This window comes from Lontra canadensis, unplaced genomic scaffold, assembly GCF_010015895.1.
Source record: "Lontra canadensis isolate GAN:19392208 unplaced genomic scaffold, GSC_riverotter_1.0 scaffold54, whole genome shotgun sequence".
Taxonomy (NCBI): domain Eukaryota; kingdom Metazoa; phylum Chordata; class Mammalia; order Carnivora; family Mustelidae; genus Lontra; species Lontra canadensis.
In genome coordinates, this window is record NW_022631048.1 from 7,184,240 (window position 1) to 7,197,269 (window position 13,030).

A 13,030-nucleotide genomic window follows, 5' to 3' on the forward strand; every position below is an offset into this window, starting at 1 on the left:
ATTCACAGAGGTGTCTGTAGAATGGTGGCATTTTCTTTAAATATATTTTGACCTTCCCTTATTTCCAGGGTTCTCACCTTCCTTTTCTATATCTCAAGTTGGAACAATTATAAGTTTCTCTGACACACTTAACCTACCTTTCAGTTACCTAATTTGATGGGTAGATTATTTTTTCATCTTCTCTTCTGTGAGATACACTGATAAATTCCCCCTTGACCATTCCAGAAGTTCTTTTATTACTTCAAATCATTATCTCATCCATATTCATCACCTTTCTGCCAAATTTCATTTTTTTAACAGAAGTTTATACTCTTAAAAGCCTAGGTTATCAGCCAACTGGACTTCCAGGCTGGAAGGCGTATCTAAGTTTTGCCAAGTTTGTCTTTAAAGATCGCCATAATACTTTCATCAAAATTTCCTTATGGAAGTTATCTAGTGACTTCTTGGGAAAATTACATTTTTTTTTCTTTTTATTTAATCTTTACCTGCATAGGTAACTCTATTATGTACATCTTAAAAACAATCTTTTTCAATGTTTTTGTTTGTAAACACTAACTTGGGCAAGGCCTTCTTTTGTAGTACTCATGCCATAGTTTGAAGATATCACTCCAGAAAGCTGGTTGTCCGTTTTCTACCATTCTCTGCTGAGGATCTCCTATAAAATCATCCCGTGATTCCATGTCTTCACATTTCATAAGCTATGACTTTCTCATGCTTACAAGAGAGCTCACAGGCAATCTGTTTGTATCATTAGCTGTTGGAACTTGGCATGTCCACTTTTAAGAACTTTTTTTTTTTTCTTCCTTTTTTAAGATTGTATTATTTATTTGACAGAGAGAGGCACAGCAAGAAAGCACAAGCAGGCGGGGTGGGCGGGGGCGGGGGGGGGGGAGGCGGGAAGCAGGCTCCCTGCTGAGCAGAGAGCCCAATGCTGGGCTCAATCCCAGGACCCTGGGATCATGACCTGAGCCAAAAGCAGAGGTTTTAACCCACTGAGCCACCCAGGTGCCCCAAGAATTTCAAAATCAAACTAAGCATAATTCAGGGAAATTAAACCAATGTACTGCAGGAAACAGAGGATGTGCCTCAACTCAGAACCTAAGTAAGCTTTAATTTGCTTAACAATCAAACTTAATTAGCATATTTAACCAAGTCAATTTTCCATTGAATAAAGTATTTTTAATCATGACCAGGACGCCAACCCCAACAACTTCCGTTACCCAATGAGGCCCCTGCCTGGCGTCCCAGACGACTATCACTACTACTCCCCTGCCTCACAGACTAACCTTTATAGAGGTGGTTGAGCCCGGCCCACATACAGGTGGCCAGTGAGATTGCAACACACAGGGAAAACTGCACAGTCATGCTCGGTCAGCAATACAGGTGACCAACTGAATTCCAATTCACCACGGCAAATATATGTGTGCCCCACTGATTGGATGTCTCCATCTGACCTGGCCCGCCCCCATATCTGGGGCCTGCAAGCAAGCTCCTCTGGGAGGAGCAGCGTCAATCTAAGTTTACAACCAAACTGCTCCCTCTGGCTAACCAAGCCCTAACAACCTCAGGTCAATGCAGATTTGAACAAACACACACACACACACACACACACACACACACACAGTTTTATGATTTGGGTTTGAAGAAGAGTTAGATTAAATAATAGAAACCGGCTTGTACAGTATGTGTAGCCAGGAAAGCTACCCATTTCAAGGATCACTCCTAAACTAAGCAATAAATTAAATTTAAATCCCCATGCACAAGGTTTTGTGCTATTTTGAGTGACACAGTATAAAAATATGTTTCGCTACCATTCTGTGCAGACAAATGTAAAAAAGTAACCTGGCTGACTTAGTTTAAATGTGTGGACTCCTGAAAAGCTGGTGTAGCCACAACTAGTGATCAGGTAATTAAGTATCACTGGCTTTCCAATTCCCAGGCACTAAGGACCACATGGAAATGAGGACAGGGTCTGTTGTTCTGAATAAAAGCAATATCTGGCTGATGAGAGAACAAAAAACACATAATATTTTACTTTCTACTTAAAATATTTATCCTACTTTTATGATCAAAATATTCTACTAAGTCACATTCAATCATATACATATTTTAATTACTCTTTAATGCATATGTAAATGCATATTGCTTTAAATTGCAATTAATGCATATTTAAATGAAAACTGCTTTCTGTGAGTACACAAAGCAGTTTGTACTTTAAAAGCTTTTATATAGGGGCTCCTGGGTGGCTCAGTGGGTTAAAGCTTCTGCCTTCAGCTCAGGTCATGATCTCAGGGTCCTGGGATCATGCCCCACAACAGGGTCTCTGCTCAGTAGGGAGCCTGCTTCCTCCTCTCTCTCTGCCTGCTTCTCTGCCTATTTGTGATCTCTTTCTGTCAAATAAGTAAATAAAATCTTTAAAAAATAAAAAAAAAGGCTTTTATATAATTTTGGAACAGGAAATAACTGATTGAAAAATATATAATGAATATTGACATTAGTGATTAAAAATATTTTATTCAATGGGAAATTGACTTGGTTAAATATGCTAATTCAGTTTGATTGTTAAGCAAATTAAAATAAATCCAGACTTCAAAGTACATGGAATGAAAGTATTTTTCTGGGCTTTTAAATTATAATTTAAAGGTTAGGTTATTCTAATTAATACTTAATAGTTCATATGGGATTCATGGGTGAAAATGAGATTAAATAATTTTGTTTTTTGTGCACACACACACATACACACATTATATATATATGACATAAGTACATAAGTTATAAGTATGCACAAGTACATACATATCTGAGTTGCATGGTTATATTTATATATAAGTATTATATATGTTACTACATATATATCATGGTTATAAAAAGTTATTTCTCCATCTGATGACTACATATGATTATCTTTGTAAGGGTTCTAGTACATAACAGTAGACGAAGTTGAGAACAATTGAAAATGTCTATCCAATATTTAAATTTTAGATTAGAAATTTTTTTTTCCAAGTGCAAAGCAGTGTGTGGGCCAGAGTGAAAAGCTGAAAACATTTTTAGCATACAAAATTTTAACATGAAGAAGTAGGAAAGTTTTTTGATGGACTTTTAAAGCAATTTCTGGAAAATTGTAACTCCTCAATCTACTTTATTTCATTTGGTTCAATTTTGTATTTTTAGGTTAAGTTTTCTGATATATAATCTCCTTTACTTCTCATGTAATCTGTTTTATTTATCTCAGTGAACTACAATGAGTTAATGCTTATTCAGCTTATTAAACACAGTTGGTCCATTCAGAGACTGACACACATTATAGGATACAAAGGAAATATAATTATTTGCATTTTTTTCAGACTTCATTTCAATGATTTTGGTTTGTAGGGCTAATCAAATATCATTCCATTCAATTTCAATTGGAAGGGAAAATTCTTTGCCCTTTTTTTATCAGGCTTGTTTGGAAAGCCTGGTGGGGGTTGAGGATGGATCTGTTATTTTCAGGGACTAACTTCTATAACACTCTCTTCTTGTGCACAGCAGATGCAAAGAAGCCACTGGTTGTCTTCTGTCCTTTCCTTAGAGAGACTGAAGCACACAGAAGCCTTGACAAAAGACCTCATTCCTTCTTCAGAAACTCATTATCATATGGCCGTAGACAAGACCATGAGCATCTCTCTACCTGAATACATGGAGGTTAGCCTGCCTAATCCTCTAGGCACATCTCTGCAGATGGTATTTCCTTGATCCAGGAGTGATGAGGCATAGAAGCGGAAAAGTGGTCACCATTAGTCCGGAAGGCTGACCTCTAGCCAGCCAGTTTTGAGAAGGATCAAATACGTGCCAGCTGCTATATTCTTAAAGGCTTTTGGGTCCCTGGGTGGCTCAGTCTGCCTTCGTCTCAGGTCATGATCCCAGGTCCTGGGATCAAGCCCCACATCAGGCTCCCTGCTTAGTGGGGAGTCTGCTTCTCCTTTTCCCTCTGCTCCTCCCCACTGCTCATGCTCTCTCACTCGCTCGCTATCTCTCAAATAAATAAGTAAAATCTCTAAAAAAAAATAAAGGGTATCACGACAGCCTACATATCTCACTGATAGTTAATATCAAACTGAATGAGAAGTACCAGAGAAATCTTACAAAAGTAGTCTTGTGTGTGGAAATTCAAAGAAGACAGTTATGCTCTTATGCTTCCTGTCCATCCCCTCCCCTTTGACCACTAAGCATATAACCACTAGCCTCATACAGCAAAGAGCGCAGCTCTTTCTGCCCACAGGTCCTGTCTCTGTGCTACTTAAATGAACCTACTAAGTTATTCTCCTCTAAAGTGGCTAAAATTACTTGATCTCAGGGCCAAGAGTTCAAGTGAGGCTCGACGCTAGGCATAGAGCCTACTTTAAAAAAAGTGACTATTCTTTTATATTAATAAAATGTCTAAAATTAGGTATATTTAGCACAGTACAAAGTAAGTTATCTCAAAGATCTCATTCAGGGTCTAGGTGAGAAATTCTTAATTTTCTATTCACATAAAAGACTTGAGTTTCTATGAACTATGAATGCGTTACCTGATGTATTCTAAGTTGCTTTGAACTTTTCTGGCTTCCTTCACATTACAGAGCGTGCCCCATTAACCTGCCCATAAAAGTGAACACCCACTTTACATTCCTAGTATCCCTAGGAAGGGTAGGTGAGCAAGCAGACAGGAGGAAATCTGCTTACTTGATTTAATTATGCCTTTTAAAAAACATTTGATAACCACACACAAAAAAATAGCCTCTAAACTTTATTCAACTTAAACCCATTACAATAGCATTTGAGTCATGTTTTTCATGATACTTTCTGGCACATTCATATATCTATAGTGTGTTTATTTAATATTCTACAAGCTATAATTAATCTTTTTTTTTTTTTTTTAAGTAGAAGGACCTAAGAGACAAGGCAAGTGAAGTTTACAAGTAAAAATAACACAGAACTAATAAGTGGCTAAATTATGACATAAACTCAAGTCTTTTGAATAAAGCACAGGCTTTATTCACAATAGAATATTCTTCTATAATAATCTAACGCACTAGGATGAAAAAACTGACAAAATGCAGTTCATGCCTAATTACTAGCTATGAAAAATTTTACCTACCCTTAAATCTATAGGAACTATAAAATTTTGTGTAAGGTAGTAAGCGGAAATAAGAGAATTAGGGTAAGGTGTGTGTGTGTGTGTGTGTGTGCATATGAAAGACAAAGAGAGACAAAGAGACAGAAACTCCTGCTTATTTGAGTAATATAGAATATATTAACTCCATATTTCATTTAAAACTTGAGCTGAAAAATACCTTCCATATTTCTTGGTTTGTTTTCCTTTTGGGTAACGTAACTGCATAACTACTTTTCGGATCCTAGGAATCAGTCTGGGAGGCAAGATTACATAAATGTCATCAATCAATCTGAGGTATAGCAACTTGTTACAGACTTCTCCAGTATTTGTGACAAAAATCACTGGTATGTATTTGTGAGTATATCATGTGCTGTTGGCAAAAAAAAACTCCTAAGTATCGTGTCATGGCCAGGCAGTTTTAAAAGCATGATTCATAGTTTATTTATTTATTTATTTATTTATTTATTTATTTATTTAAGATTTTATTTATTTATTTGACAGATGGAGATCACAATTGGGCAGAGAAGCAGGCAGAGAGAGAGGAGGAAGCAGGCTCCCTGCTGAGCAGAGAGGGAGCTTGATGTGGGGCTTGATCCCACCACCCTGAGATCATGACCTGAGCTGAAGGTAGAGGCTTTAACCCACTGAGCCAGCCAGGCACCCCAATTCTTAGTTTAGAATACTTATACTTTACCCTGAAGACAGGGGTTTAAGGATCGTAAGTATGGCATTTCAACTCAGTGTCCCACCCAAGGACAAATGACTAGAAGCTAGATCATGCGGAATCACTCACTCCCTTGTTCTTCCTGGCTGACCTCATTTGGAGGAAGGCTTGGTGATGATTCAGAGAAAAACCTCGCATCCTGACTGGCTCTCGTCACGTGCTACTGTGTCATAAATGTTAGTAATTACTTTTTAAATTAATAGACTTTTTTTTTTTTTTTTTTTTTGGTCAGACATAGAGCACAAACAGCGGAGCAGAAGGCAGAGGGAGAAGTAGACTCTGCACTGAGCCGGGAGCCCGATGCTGCCTTGATCCCAGGACCAGTGGTGGTGTTTCTGGTATTGTTGGTGTCATACTCAAGTCATTGATGAAATGTACTGTGTCATAAATCTTGTCCTTGAGGCTTTTTCTAAGAGTTTTATAATGACCTTTACAGCCCCCCCTTTTGGTTTAGTTATTTGATTCTATCGAGCTACTTTTTTGTATATGGTATAAGGTAAAAATCAACTTCCCTCCTGTATGTGGATGTACCAATTTTTCCCATACTATCTGTCGAAAAGACTGTATTTTCACTATTGCAGGATCTTGGCAATCTTGTCAAAAAATAATTTGACCATCTGTTTGAGGGTTTGCTTCAGAGCCCTTTTTTCTATTCCATTGGTTTATGTGTCCGCAGTAAGTTTTGAAATCAGAAAGTATGATGTACCCAACATTGTATAGCTTTCTCAAGATTCTTTTTGCATATTGGGAGTTCCTTGATATTCTGTATCAATTTGCGAATGAAATTTTTCATCTCTACATGACAAAAATTGGGCTTTTAAGAGATTTTGCATTGAATCTGCGGATTGCTTTGGGAAGTATCGACATCTGAACAATATTAATTCTTCCAATCATGAACAAGGGACGCCTTTCCATTTTTATTCCCTGCTTTAATCCCATTCAGTGATATTTGCATTTTTTAGTATAAAAGGCTTTTGCCTCCTCGGTTACATTTATTTCTATGCACTTTTTTAAAATTTTATTGCAAATGAATTATTTACTAAGGATCCTTTTCAGATTGTTTATCGCCAGCATATAGAAACACAAGTGATGATAATGTGTCGCTTTTGTAGTCTGAAACCTTGCTGGATATATTTATTAGGTCCAGCATTTGGGGGGAAGGTAAGATTCCAGAGGATTTTCTCTATATAAGATCATGTCATCTATAAAGAGAGACAAGTTTATTTTTTCCTTTTCAATATAGATGCCTTTTATTTATTTTCTGTGTTTTTCTTTGTCCTTTTACATAGCTTTATACTTATATTTTCTTCTGAGCTTTACAGTTATAGCTATTACTTTTAGGTATATGATGCATTTGGAGTTATGTTTTTGTGTATGGGGTAGCAAAAGGACCCAGCTTCATGGTTGTACATGTGGATATCTAGGTGTCCCCACAAAATTTGTTAAAGAGGCTATTCCTCACCCCTCCCCTTTGAACTGTAGTGACACACCTATCAAATATCAATTGAACATATATCTTATTTCTGATGTCTCTCTTATATCCCCGAGATATATACATCTGCCATTAGTCCAGTACTATACTCTCTTGAAATTATAGCTTCGATGTAAGCTTTGAAATCAGGCAGTGCAAGTTCTCCAAGTATTTTCCTAAAAATTATTTTGGCTATTCTGAGTTCCTTATATTTTCATCTGAAATTTAACATCAGCTTGCTAATTTCTACAAGTTGGAGCTGAGCTTTTGGTAGCAGCTATATTGAATTACAGATCCATTTTGTGCTCATTGTTGTCTTAACAATATTTAACATTTTTTAATAATTAGCTTTCTGATTCATGATCATGGGATGTCTTCCCATTTATTTCACTTTTTTTAGTTTATTTCTAAAGTTTTATAGTTTTCAATTTAAAAGTATTGCATGTCTCTTAAGTTCGATTCAGTTTTGTTCTATTGTTATCTTAAGTTTAGTTTTTTTAAATTATGTTTATATTATTTATTGTTAAATATAAAAATACAACTGATTTTTAAAATATCTATTTTATATCTTGAAATCTTACTAAATTCATTTATTGGCTCTACTGTTTTTTGTTGTTATTGTTGATTGTTCAGGTTTTTTTCTATAAACAAAGATCATGTCATCTGTGAATAGAGTGTTTTACTTATTCTTTTCCTTCTGGGTGGATTTATTTGTTTGTTTGTTTAATTTTATTTTTCTAATTTTACTGGCTAAAACCTCCAGTACATGTTGAATAGAAGTAGTAAGGGGACACTTTTTTCTTGTTCTTGATTCTGGATGTCAGTCTATCACATTGTGTGATATTAACTTTGGGTCTTTTATTTTTTAAGATTTCATTTATTTATTAGAGAGAGAGAGACAGAGAACAAGAACTGGGGGTGAGTCAGAGGGAGAGGGAGAAGCAGGCTCCCTGCTGAGCAGGGAGACAGATGCGGGACTCAGTCCTAAGACCCTGAGATCATGACCTGAGCCCAAGGCAGACAGTTAAGTGACTGAGCCACCGAGGTGCCCCAGCTTTGTGTTTTTCCAAACACACTCTTTAAAAAGTTAAGGAACTTTCCTTCTTTTCTTAGTTACTGGGTGTTTTGATCATCGTGCATTGTTGTATTTTTCCAAAAATTTTTGTGACTAGTGAGATGGTCATGTGAAAGTTGACCTAATTCTAACATGAATATAATGTATCCCATTTAACTGATTTTTCTACTTTAAATCATTCTTGCATTCCAGAAATAAGTCATACGTTGCTGTGGTATATAATCCTATTTGTATGTTTCTGAATTTGGTTTGAAGTGTTTTTTGGTTTTTTGTTTTGGTTTTTGTTTGTTTTTTGTTTGTTTTTGTGGGTTTTTTTGGTCTATATTTGTAAGGGCTAACAATCCCTAGTTTTCTTGTAGAAGGTGTCTTATTTTGGTATCAGGGTATTACTAGCATCATAGAGTGAGCGGATGAGTGTTCCTTCATCCTATACTCTTTTGAAACACTTGGGCATTATAGATCTTAAATCTTTATTATAAGTTTGATAGAATTCACCTTGAAGTCATCTGGGCCTTGAATTTCTTTGATAGGATATTTATTGATTAAAAAGTCAAGGTCCTTACATATGCATTCATAGGTATTCATACATATGTATTTCTTCCTGATTTGGTTTTGAACATTCATATTTTCTAGGAATTTGTCCATGTCATCTAAGTAACTCAATTTGTTGACATATAAATATCCACAGCATTTCCTTATATTTTTCATTTTTTGAGGATAGTAGTATACTATCCTCATCCTGATTTTACTAACTAAATACCATCTTTTTCTCTTTGTCAGGATAGCTAAATGTTTGTCAATTTTGTTGATCTTTACATTGAACCAATCTTGATTTTGTTGATTTTTTAATTGTTTTTGTATTCATTATTTCAAGTATTTGTGCTGTAATGTTTATTATAATAATATTATTATTACTGTTACTTCTGCTAGTTAGTTAGTATGACATTTTCTTTCCCCATTTTTTCTTAAAGGCATATTATGTTTTTGACTTGAGATCTCTTTCCCAAATATAGGCACGCAGTTAGGTTCCTCTCTAAGGACTACTGTTGGTGTACAGCCCAAGTTTTTATGCACTGTACTCGCATTTTCTATGACCTCAAATTATTTTCTAATAATTTGATTTGTACTGCTTGATTCTTGGGTTATTTAGGAGTGTGATTTTAATTTTTACTCACTGGGGATTTTTCCAAATTTTCTTTTGTTGTTTGTGTCTAATTTTATTCCACTGTGTTTGGGAAACAAATATTTTCTGGTTTCAGTCCTTTTCGTTTTAGTCCTGCTAGGCTGCTGTTCTTCATAGCTCACATTGTTGCAAAGCTGTTGTGTTCAGGGTCACCACAGAGCTGCTGAGAAGAGGCTGTGAATACTGCAAGGTAAAATGCCATACAACTCGTGGTTCTTACAGAAATCTAGTCATTTTTCATCAGTAATTGTTACATGCCCTTGGTTAGTTTCCAGAGCTATTAAAAAGTAGATTTGATTACTGTTGCCAGTATTCTCATTGTTTTTATGGAGAAGCGGATTTTTGGATGACTCTCTTCTTCCATTCTGTAAGTGCTTCTCCATATTAATTATTAAACACATAAAATATTCCAAGTATCAAAGACCTTTCCTATACAACTTTAATCATATATCCTGGGAACTTTCTCTCTAAATACTTACTTAGAAAGATTTATAGGCACTGTCAAATAGGAAAGTGAAAATTATAAAAATTCAGGTACACCATCATTAGCTCTGAGTTAGAATGTATTTCAGGGCATTGAGAACACATTTAGACACATTTTAATTCCTGTTAAATTTCTTTAGATTTTTGTTGTTGTTGTTGATTTTAAATTCATTTGTTTGTTTAACGGGCAAGGAAAATCGTATTAGAAGTTTCGGAAGAGTTTCAGTAATAAACCCCAGGCCCGATTGCTACGTAATCTTACAGGACCGATCACAGGCAATGACCAAGGCTGTACTCAGCAGAGCTCTTGGTGAAAGTCTGCCTCCCCTGCCTCACCTGATGGAGAGTCTGGAGCGAGTTGCATTCGAAGACCCCAGGACAAACATGCTTTACCACGTATCTTCATGCCCAGCTCCTAGGAGATGCCTCCTAATCAAGGTGATTTCAGTGGGGGCCCTTCTAAGACATCTTGTCTGTGACCTACTTATTGGAGGGCCTTGACGACACGTTTCTCTACTTGGACTCTTCACTTTTCATGGGAGCCTTTCTTCCTTTCCTTCTCCCAGCCTCTGTGTCCAAATACAAGGCAGGAGCCTTTTGTCTGGGGCTTCTCGTACCCTGTTTACAGGTTTCAGTGAACGAATGAAGGCATGATTATTGTTTTGTTTGGCACGTCACACTCATTGACCCCCAACACTTGGCAGCTCTCTCATGACTCTTTTCACTCTCAAGGCCTCTTTAGAGCCTAATATGTTAAAACGACCCTCTTTGTTTTATCTCTGAACCACAGCAGTGTGGTATGAATAAAATCCTGATGTAGCCTCTCTGTAAAAGTATGATGTATTCACAATCACTTAAAATCTTCTCTCTGTTCACATAGGGAGGGAAAAAACTCTGAAATACCAAACTCTATGTCTTCCATGCTTTTCTGAAGATTCTGGCTTCTAGGTCCCCACTCTGTTGCATCATTCCAAATGGTCTGTGTTACTTTGGGAAAACAGCCACTGCAATTCTCTGAGGTTGCACGAGGCATCGCATGTGCTGCAGCCCCGCCCAGCACCTAAAGAACCTCTATGGTGCAGAGTTTTTGAAAGATGACCCTTTGTTCTTCGCACAGAGAATCCCTCTTCCCACAATTTCACTAGGCCCCCTTGTTTCTCCAGAGAGCCTGGCTTCTCATACTGCACTCTGTATCAAACCCCACACAGACCTTTCAGTGACACGTTTGGAAGTATTTTGATTCTTTGGCTTAAAAGTATATGAATCCACCTACACCTAAAAGTAACATTTAAAAAATATATATATATTGGGGCACTGGGTGGCTCAGTCGGTTAAGCATCTGCCTTCGCCCAGGTCATGCTCTCAAGATCCTGGGATGGAGCTGGGTATGGGCTTCTCCCTCTCCCTCTGCACCTCAACCCCTGCTCGTGCTCTCTCATTCGTTCAAATAATCTTTAAAAATAAGAAAATAAACTAATTATAGTAAACAAATGTTTTTAAACATGTTAAAACGTCACATTATGTATTATGTATCAACATATATAGGTGTTAGAAAAGGGGAAACACGTTGTTTCACTGTGGGAAGGAACTACAAATGCTGAGCAAATTAGTTTTATAATAACGGGACACTATATTCTATGTCATCTTTTTTTCTAACAATAGTCAGTTCTCAAGTAGGAATGCCTTGGACCAGCTGGTCAGATTTTATGGCAATTTATTTAACATTTAAAAACAGATTGTGTATTTTTTTTTTTTTCAGATTTTATTTACTTATTTGACAGACAGAGATCACAAATAGGCAGAGAGGCAGGCAAAGAGAGAGGAGGAAGCAGGCTCCCTGCTGAACAGAGAACCTGATGCGTGGCTCGATCCCAGGACCCTGAGATCATGACCTGAGCCGAAGGCAGAGGCTTAACCCACAGAGCCACTTAGGCGCCCCGAAAACAGGTAGTGCCTTGTTTTAATACTTCGAGCGGGGATTATATTCAGAATCTCTTTTTACTAGAGAGATATATGCATCTATTCACTTACACAGATGCATGTGTCTGAACAGCTGTGGACTTTGTTATTTCCTGTATTTATTTATAAACATTCTCAACACATTCCCCAGTGCTACATGGCATTGCTATAAAACTAAAAATAAGAAGGAAGAAATCTTCCAGATGCTGCACACTCTTTAGCTGCTGTGGAGAGTGGGCACGTAATTCCAGTACTGTGAATATAGTTTTCAGTGAATCTTGTGAAGCATACAATCTACCTGAAGATTAATTGAAATTAAACAGTAAAAAACAAAACAAAACCAAAAAAAAAACTGCCATGAGGATTGTCACAAATCAAAATGTGAGCTGATTTTGTTGCTTTTTTTTTCTTTTGAAAGAAACAGAAAAGCCACTTAGTAATTTAATGATCTAAATAATTCAGATTTCCACAGGTCTCATTTTATCTTTGTGCTGTACTTCTATTTCAATGGCAAGTATTCACAAAGCCCTTATTTTCAAAGCTGAGCTGTTAAGCTATGCTTTAGTCCCTAGAAATGGCTTGATTGATCAACCATAAAAAACAAATTTAGCATGATTTAAACTTTTGTATTCTATGTAAATGATGACTCTACAGTAGACAAAACACATCTTTTTACTTAAGTGAATACTGATGATACTGCAGTATGAGTATGATGAGTACTCATGGATGCTCTCATAAGCATATTCACATAAAGCATATGGCAAAAGAAATTTTGCTGTTCTTTTATATATTATAGACTGATGTATAGCTACAAAGTCCCATCCCCAAATACAAACCAGATTATAGAAAGCTCAAAAACACATACATATAACTTTCTAAAAATAAGTTTATATACATATACACATATACACAGAGACATGTTTTAAAACCTGCAAAATGGGGGCTCCTGGGTGGCTTAGTCGGTTAAGCGTCTGCCTTGGGCTCAGGTCGTGATCCTGGGG